Below are 9,634 nucleotides of genomic sequence, written 5' to 3'. Positions count from 1 at the left end.
GTAAACAACGCTAAAAGAACTCGAGGTTTTAATATGAAACAAAGTTAAAATAACTTGATTTATTTCTCTTTTTTTACAATAAGCGTTAAACTGAAAACTAATTAATACATTTAGCTGAATCAGCTGAGGTGAATCGGTTCATTAGAACTGAATCATGTGTGATGCTAACAGTTAGCAGCTGCTGTGTTCAGTCTACTTAAATCCTCAGTGTTTTTATTATGAACTTTTGTTGTAACAAGAGACTCAGATGTTCGGACAGACAGAGGAAGATTTGTTCCACCACTTGGGTGCTGGTACAGAGAAGATCCTTGATGCTTGTCTTTCTTACATTCATGACAGGAACGGTAGTTACTCATCACACAAGGTCCATCAGTTCACAAGGTTATATCGAACAGTCATGGACAATTTAGTATCTCCAGTTCACCTCACTTCAGACTGTGGGAAGAAACCGAAGCTCCCGTAGGAAACCCATGCAGACACAGGGAGAACATGCAAACTCCACACAGACAGGTCGCCCCACCTATGATATGCAGTTGCATAAAAAGTTTGGATTCGTTCTGCGACTAAGTCAAACTATAGAATTAGAAACTCCACCTTGGCCAACGGAAAATTGTCAAATGCTGATGAATGGATCCGAATCCCAACATGTGGTTTAGATAGACGCGAGCAGCGCACCAGTTACTATGAGTGTAAATTGGAAAACTTTCCGTCATTGGAAAACTTGTGAATCGTACCAGCTGCTTCAACTAAATGACTCAAATCTGAGTGAAAAATCCCGTCTCAACAACACATGCAGTGGATATAGCCAATGAGAAAGAGACTTCTCCTAAAGTCATGTGATGAAATATGATTTTTCCAATAGATTACGAAATAGATTCAGTATCCTGGAATTGGTTCACAGAAAAGACTTAATATAAAAGTTAATTCCTAATATAAGCTGACAATAGAAAGAATGAAATTTTAATATTAATATACAGTATAAAAAGTTTCTAAAGGGCACAAACACATTTAGAACACACATACAGTGAGGAAAATAAGTATTTGATACAAAGAATGGAGAGGCCTGTAATTTTTATCGTAGGGACACTTCAACTGTGAGAGACAGAATCTAAACTAAATCCAGATAAACACATTGTATAATTTTTAAATATTTAATTTGCATTTTATTGCATGAAATAAGTATTTGATCACCTACCAACCAGCAAGAATTCTGGCTCTCAAAGAGCTGTTAGTTTTCCGTTAGTTAAGAAGCTTCTCCTATTCTGCACTCATTACCTGAGGAAGCTGAAACTCAATGTTGCCCAGCGACAGCCCCGAAACCTGAAAGATCTGGAGAAGATCTGTATGGAGGAGCCAAAATCCCTGCTGCAGTGTGTGCAAACTTGGTGAAGAACTACAGGAGACGTCTGACCTCTGTAAAAGTTTCTGTACCAAATATTAAGTTCTGGTTTGGTGTCCGGGGGTACCTCCCTAAAATGAGTTTTTCCAACTTGGGATGTCTGTGATGGGGCTCCAACACTGAGCGGTAACTTAATGTAGTGCAGAAGATAATTCAGGATCTACAGACTCTGTACAGCCACTAAAATCTTGTATTAGTCCGTGATATTCAGACATTCTACTGGACCATGTTAAAAAGTTAGCTGCATTAGCTGCACTTTATGAAACAGTATCTGGAGAGATCAGCAGAGAAAGTAACTGATCATTCAGAAAAGCCGGGACTCCTGTGATGCTCGATACTCAGAAGAGATTTTATATAAAATGTAAAGAAACATAAATAATCTCAAGTAAATGTTTTATTATTCACTTACCTTAATGCTACATCATACATCAAATACATCAATATTACATCAACTATTCATAATAAGAGACAAAACATCATTTGATCATTAAAACTCTTCCCACAGTGTGAGAACTGATGCAGTTTTCATCAAGTGTGAATGCGCTGGTGTATTTTGAGATCACTCTGCTGATTAAAACTCTTCCCACACTGTGAGCACTGAAACAGTTTCGCTCCAGAGTGAATGCGCTGGTGGATTTTGAGATAAACCAGGTGATAAAAACTCTTCCCACACTGTGAGCACTGATACGGTTTCTCTTCAGTGTGAATGCGCTGGTGTCTTTTAAGAACACTCTGTTGACTAAAAGTCGTAGTACACTGTAAGAACTGACATGATTTCTTTCCAGTGTGAATGCGCTGGTGCTCGTTAAGCTCACTGTAGTGATTTAAATTCTTCCCACACTGTAAGCAATGATAAGGTTTCTCTTCAGTGTGAATGCGCTGGTGCCTCTTAAGATCACTCTGTTGACTAAAACGCCTCCCACATTGTGAGCACTGATACGGTTTCTCTCCAGTGTGAATGCGCCGGTGGATTTGGAGAGCACTCTGTTTAATAAAACTCTTCCCACACTGTGAGCACTGATACGGTTTTACTCCAGTGTGAATGTGCTGGTGTATTATGAGATCACTCTGATGATTAAAACTCTTCCCACACTGTGAGCACTGATACGGTTTCTCTCCAGTGTGAATGCGCTGATGTCTTTTGAAAACACTGTTGACTAAACCTCTTCCCACACTGTGAGCACTGATACGGTTTCTATCCAGTGTGAATGCGCTGGTGTTCTTTAAGATCACTGTGCTGAATAAAGCTCTTCCCACACTGTGAGCACTGATACGGTTTCTCTCCAGTGTGAATGCGCTGGTGTCTTTTGAGATAACTCTGTTGATTAAAACTCTTTCCACACTGTGAGCACTGATACGGTTTCTCTCCAGTGTGAATGCGCTGGTGTTTTTTAAGAGCACTCTGAGAACTAAAGCTCTTCCCACACTGTGAGCACTGATACGGTTTCTCTCCAGTGTGAATGCGCTGGTGTATTTTAAGATTACTGGGAGAACTAAAGCTCTTCCCACATTGTGAGCACTGATACGGTTTCTCTCCCGTGTAAATGCGCTGGTGTATTTTAAGAGTACTGGGAGAACTAAAGCTCTTCCCACACTGTGAGCACTGATACGGTTTCTCTCCAGTGTGAATGTGCTGGTGTATTTTAAGATTACTGGGAGAACTAAAGCTCTTCCCACACTGTGAGCACTGATACGGTTTCTCTCCAGTGTGAATGTGCTGGTGTTTTTTAAGATCATTGTGCTGAATAAAGCTCTTCCCACACTGTGAGCACTGATACGGTTTCTCTCCAGTGTGAATGCGCTGGTGGCTCTTGAGATGACTCTGTTGATTAAAACTCTTTCCACACTGTGAGCACTGATACGGTTTCTCTCCAGTGTGAATGCGCTGGTGTTTTTTAAGAGCACTCTGAGAACTAAAGCTCTTCCCACACTGTGAGCACTGATACGGTTTCTCTCCAGTGTGAATGCGCTGGTGTATTTTAAGAGTACTGAGAGAACTAAAGCTCTTCCCACATTGTGAGCACTGATACGGTTTCTCTCCCGTGTGAATGCGCTGGTGTTTTTTAAGATCACTGGGAGAACTAAAGCTCATCCCACACTGTGAGCACTGATACGGTTTCTCGCCAGTGTGAATGCGCTGGTGTATTTTAAGATCACTCGGATAACTAAAGCTCTTCCCACACTGTGAGCACTGATACGGTTTCTCGCCAGTGTGAATGCGCTGGTGTATTTTAAGATAACTCTGAGAACTAAAGCTCTTCCCACACTGTGAGCACTGATACGGTTTCTCGCCAGTGTGAATGCGCTGGTGTTTTTTAAGATCACTCTGAGAACTAAAGCTCTTCCCACATTGTGAGCACTGATACGGTTTCTCTCCCGTGTGAATGCGCTGGTGTGTATTGAGATGACTCTGATGATTAAAACTCTTCCCACACTGTGAGCACTGATACGGTTTCTCTCCAGTGTGAATGCGCTGGTGCATTTTAAGAACATTCTGACGACTAAAGCTCTTCCCACATTGTGAGCACTGATACGGTTTCTCTCCGGTGTGAATGCGCTGGTGTATATTGAGATGACGCTGACGATTAAAACTCTTCCCACACTGTGAGCACTGATATGGTTTCTCTCCGGTGTGCATGCGCTGGTGTATATTGAGATAACGCTGACGATTATAACTCTTCCCACACTGAGAGCACTGATACGGTTTCTCTCCAGTGTGAATGCGCTGGTGAATTTTAAGAACACTGGGAGAACTAAAGCTCTTCCCACACTGTGAGCAGACGTTCCTTCTGTTCTGTTCTCTGGTGAGAGAGCTGTTAATGCTGACAGCACCAGAGGACGTCTGCTGATCACTGGAGCTTCTGGTGGGCGTCAGATCCTCATGTTCAGTCTTAATCTTCACCAGGGTCTCATATTTGACACTGTGGGGGGTCTTGATGTGTTTGTGGAGATGATTTTGGGTTGTACAGGAACGTGGACTCGAGGAGCAGCAGAAATCCTTGTTCAATCCTGAAGAAGAAAAACACAAGCTGCTCTTGTAACACAATTACTAACATCACATATTCAGTCAGTGTATGATGGTTATTATGGTTATCTGTGCTGGTGGTGGAAACAATTCTGACAGATGAATCCATATTAAATAAAAGAAGTTCTTACTGAGATCATCTTCATCTTCAGGTTCCTCCTTCTTCAGAGGCTGGAAACCTGGGGTGAGGTGTTCCTCAGAGGTGTCGTGTTCCACAGGGATTAATGATACTTCATCTGAAATGACATCAACATGTGAAGAAGAAACTCTTTTAATTACAAATGAATCCAAATCACATCATTCTATTATTTCCACTGATTACTGACCCCAAAACTGACCCTCATTTTCATTTAATTTTCAGCATTGAGCAGACACTAAACAATAAGCAATTAAGGGTTAAGGGTCTTGCTCAGGGACCCAACAGTGGCAACTTGGTGGTGGTGGGGCTTGAACCGGCAACCTTCTGTTTACTAGTCCAGTACCTTAACCACTGAGCTATCACTGACCCCACTACACTCTACCACACTGTCTGGTGGAACAGCGGTATATTGTTCCACACGTACTTACAGCAGAAACTTTTATCTTCATCTTCCTCCTTTTTTATTATTTTCTTCTGGAATCCTTCATCTTCTAGATCCACGGGGGCGACGTGTCCCTCTTCTGCTGACTGCATTATTACAGATCTAATAGACACACAAACAGACGTGGATGGATAGACGGATAGTACACCACATATTCCCACAGTGCAACAGGTCAAAAACATAACATTAAAACCACTCACTGTCCATGTTATCAGCTCCACTTACCATATAGAAGCACTTTGTAGTTCTACAATTACTGACTGTAGTCCATCTGTTTCTCTACATGCTTTGTTACCCCCTTTCATGCTGTTCTTCAATGGTCAGGACCACCACAGAGCAGGTATTATTTAGGTGGTGGATCATTCTCAGCACTGCAGTGACACTGACATGGTGGTGGTGTGTTAGTGTGTGTTGTGCTGGTATGAGTGGATCAGACAGCAGCGCTGCTGGAGTTTTTAAACACAGTGTCCACTCTATTAGACACTCCTACCTAGCTGCTCCACCTTGTAGATGTAAAGTCAGAGACGATCGCTCATCTATTGCTGCTGTTTGAGTCGCTCATCTTCTAGACTTTTTTCAGTGGTCACAGGATGCTATTTGGTTGGTGGACTATTCTCAGTCCAGCAGTGACAGTGAGGTGTTTAAAAACTCCAGCAGCACTGCTGTGTCTGATCCACTCATACCAGCACAACACACACTAACACACCACCACCATGTCAGTGTCACTGCAGTGCTGAGAATGATCCACCACCTAAATAATACCTGCTCTGTGGTGGTGCTGACCATTGAAGAACAGCATGAAAGGGGGTAACAAAGCATGTAGAGAAACAGATGGACTACAGTCAGTAATTGTAGAACTACAAAGTGCTTGTATATAATAAGTGGAGCTGATAACATGGACAGTAAGTGGTTTAATCTTATGGCTGGTGGGTATAATTGCTGTCTGCTCTTATTTATGGATGTGAAATTGTAAATGGACTCTTATTGATCATTAAAGATAAAAGAATGTAAAGTGCTCGTATGAGAACAAAATAAAACAAAAGTAAATAATTTACTGTGTTTGTATAAATCTGTAAAAATAACCTGTAAACAAAGCTAAACACCACGTGTCTACAAAACTGTACATACTGTAAACAACGCTAAAAGAACTCGAGGTTTTAATATGAAACAAAGTTAAAATAACTTGATTTATTTCTCTTTTTTTACAATAAGCGTTAAACTGAAAACTAAATAATACATTTAGCTGAATCAGCTGAGGTGAATCGGTTCATTAGAACTGAATCATGTGTGATGCTAACAGTTAGCAGCTGCTGTGTTCAATCTACTTAAATCCTCAAAGTGTTTTTATTATGAACTTTTGTTGTATTATTATTAAGAATGTAGTTAATAATGAAAGTGTATTAAAAATAAATAAATATAAACTTACAGATTCACTTAAACACGAACACGTTAGCTCCTGTTTCTTCCTCTTGTTGTTGTTTGAACTGAGCTGTTTGATCCACAATGTTTAGGTTTATTCTCACCCCTACTGGACAGAAGTGTAACAGCAGCAAGAAGGTCCTGGGTTCGATTCTCTAGGCCAGCTGAGACACTGCTCCATGCTCTTGTGACTCCTCTCTGATCTATGTGCTTCCCTCCAGGTCACTTCTCCAAAATTGGAATACCCCCCACCTGCAAGAAAAATAACAGCAATCAATAAAAGTACTATATATAAATAAAACAATATAAAACAGCACTTAAACAAAACAGACGCAGAATCAAAGCTATTGCACATGTCTTATTCAAATTAAATTAGAAGTTGCACATGTCCCATTAAAGTAAATAAATGTGAAATTGCACAATAACAATTGAATGACGCCTGTTGTGTCACATGTTTGTGTTTAACAGAGCTATGGCCCTGTTGTAAAAACTGTCTCAGTCTGTTAGTCCTTGTTTTGATTTGCCTGTACCGTCTACCCGTGGGCAGCAGTTCGAACATCAGGTACCCTGGGTGTGTGCTGTCTTTTTTTAATTTTGTGTGCCCTCCTGAGACAGCGGGTGCTGTAGAGCTCGTTTAGTGATTGAGAGGATGCCCAATGATGTTCTGGGCGGTGTTGATGACCCTCTGTATGGTTTTCTTGTGTGCTGTGGTGCAGCTGGAGAACCACACAGAGATGCATCAGGTCAGCACACTGTCCACAGAGCAGCGATAGAAAGCAGTCAGCAGTTCTTTCCTGAAGCTGGATATTTAGAAAGCTCCTAAAAATGTAAGATATTTGTCAACCAAATCCAAGATGACCTCATAACATGCTGTGAAGCTAAAGTCTGTGTTGGCAGATGAAACCATTCATTTCAGTGGTGTAGAGCCTGTATGTGTGTCTGTCTGCACATGTGCAAACGCTAAGACTCAGATTTCTGTCCATTGGAAAAACAGGATTGTGGTCACGTTAACCACAGTGATTCTTTCTCAGCTGGAAATTTGGGGTCTTGATACACCTTGCTTTAATGTACAGGGTTATGATAGCAGACATCCCAAGTGTCCCGGAAGTTCCGGGTGTCTCCCACATATACATAGCGACTGCCTGATGCCCCCAAGTCAGATAAAATCTCCCGGAATCTAGAACGAGCGGCCAAGAGCGACACACAGACACACACACGTGCACGTGTAGCAAATGTGAACGGGTCTCATGTCAAATAACGGCCACACCACGACAGGAAGTCGGTCTTCAATGTTTATTGCTGAACACAATACATGGGGCAGAGTTAGCACATGCGCACGCACCCTCTCTTTCCCTCTCCCGTTCAGCATTCACCATGAGACCGTCTAAATAAAATGTAAATACTTTGTACCAGCCCCGGTTCTGGACTGCTTTGCTTGGGGGGGCAAAGACACAATTTGGGGGGGCAAAGACACAATTTGGGGGGGGCAATGCCCCCCTCAGCCCCCCCCCTAGCCCTGGTTCTGGACTGCTTTGCTTGGGGGGGCAGACACAATTTGGGGGGGCAATTCCCCCCTCAGCCCCCCCCTAGCGCCGGCCCTGCTTTGTACCGTAAATAAAATGATCGGCCGTGTACTTTTTTAAGATTAACTGACTAGGTAGAAACTTTCTTTTTTTTGCTTCGCTACACGAAATCATCACACAAATAACCAAAACTGAGGTTAATATAATCACATAAGGTAGCTATTTATCACAATGGCCAACAATGAATTATTATTGATAGAACTGAACCTCTTTTTAACAGTTTAAAACAGTTAAAACAGTTAATACACTGGTAAAACGTACCTGAACACAATACATGGGGCAGAGTTAGCACATGCGCACACCCTCTCTCTCCCTCTCTCACACCCTCTCTCCCTCTCTCCCTCTCTCACACCCTCTCTCCCTCTCTCACACCCTCTCTCCCTCTCCTGCACAAAGTTGAAACTCATGAGCATAAATGCTGGGTTTAAAAATGCCATCTAAGCTGTAACTTTAGCGAAAACAGCGATACAGCTTCACTCTGATGGTATAACATCCTTACTTGGCAAATTACTACGGTTTATAGAGCTTTAATACTCTAAAAGAGGGATATTTACAAGAGAGAGAGTGAATCGCATCTTACCCGTTCAGCATTCACCACGAGACTGTGAAATGCTCGGGGAAAACACGGAGCTTTCAGGTGTGGTGTCGCGCTAACTAGTGCCCCACGTGAAACAAGAAAAGGGGGAACCCAAAAAAAAAAAGCCTTTACAATTAAATGAATTAAGAACGCAGTTTTTTTTCCGTATAAAGCTTTGAGGGAGTTCATTACATAACCCAACATTTTTCTTCACATATAAAGAAATGAAATAAAAATTATAAAAAAATATTAAAGTGCAAAAATATCACGGCTACACACGCAGGCGACACAGACTTTTATCTAGCGCACTGTGTAGGGAACATAAATCTATGATCGAATATACAATCTAGTGCACTATGTAGCAAACATAATTATGTAATACACTATCTAGTGCACTATGTAAGAAACACAAATCATCATCTAGTTATACTTTCTAGTGCACTATGTAGGGAACACAAATTATCATCTAGTTATACTTTCTAGTGCACTATGTAGTGAACATGAATGCGTTATCTAATACACTATCTAGTGCACTATGTAGGGAACCTAAATTCGTTAAATACACTACCCAAAGCATTATGTAAGAAACATAAGTCTATTATCTAGTACACTATCTAGTGCACTAAGTAATAAACATAAATTATTTTCTAATATACAATCTAGTGCACTATGTAGGGAACATTAATGTGTTTGTGACGCGAAGTTAGCTTAGTAGCTCAGTTAGCAGCTCCTTAAAGTTCTGTTATCACCCATAATCTTTTGGTCTGTGCAAGAGGGTTTTTTTTGTAGCTTTTGGGGGTTTGGTTTGGTGTCCGGGGGTACCTCAATAAAATGAGTTTTTCCAACTTGGGATGTCTGTGATGGGGCTCCAACACTGAGCGGTAACTTAATGAAGTGCAGAAGATAATTCAGGATCTACAGACTCTGTACAGCCACTAAAATCTTGTATTAGTTCGTGATATTCAGACATTCTATTGGACCATGTTAAAAAGTTAGCTGCATTAGCTGCACTTTATGAAACAGTATCTGGAGAGATCAGCAGAGAAAGTA

The 9,634-nt window shown here is 41.3% G+C and overlaps 1 long non-coding RNA gene and 2 pseudogenes across 1 annotated transcript; 1 reads left to right on the top strand and 2 right to left on the bottom strand.

The window, feature by feature from the left end:
* Window positions 1-9,634, top strand: part of LOC134334891 (uncharacterized) — a 759,100-nt pseudogene that overhangs the window by 100,594 nt on the left and 648,872 nt on the right.
* On the bottom strand, window positions 1,776-4,134 carry LOC134335003 (zinc finger protein 850-like; annotated as a pseudogene).
* Window positions 4,554-6,720, bottom strand: LOC134335402 (uncharacterized). Its single transcript, XR_010015590.1, has 3 exons — window positions 6,432-6,720; window positions 4,992-5,107; window positions 4,554-4,660 (listed from the first exon to the last, which is right to left on the bottom strand). It is a non-coding gene; the product is annotated as an uncharacterized LOC134335402 (long non-coding RNA).

The sequence above is a fragment of the Trichomycterus rosablanca genome, chromosome 2 (assembly GCF_030014385.1).
Source record: "Trichomycterus rosablanca isolate fTriRos1 chromosome 2, fTriRos1.hap1, whole genome shotgun sequence".
Taxonomy (NCBI): Eukaryota; Metazoa; Chordata; class Actinopteri; order Siluriformes; family Trichomycteridae; genus Trichomycterus; species Trichomycterus rosablanca.
This window is presented reverse-complemented; position numbering and strand designations above follow the sequence as displayed.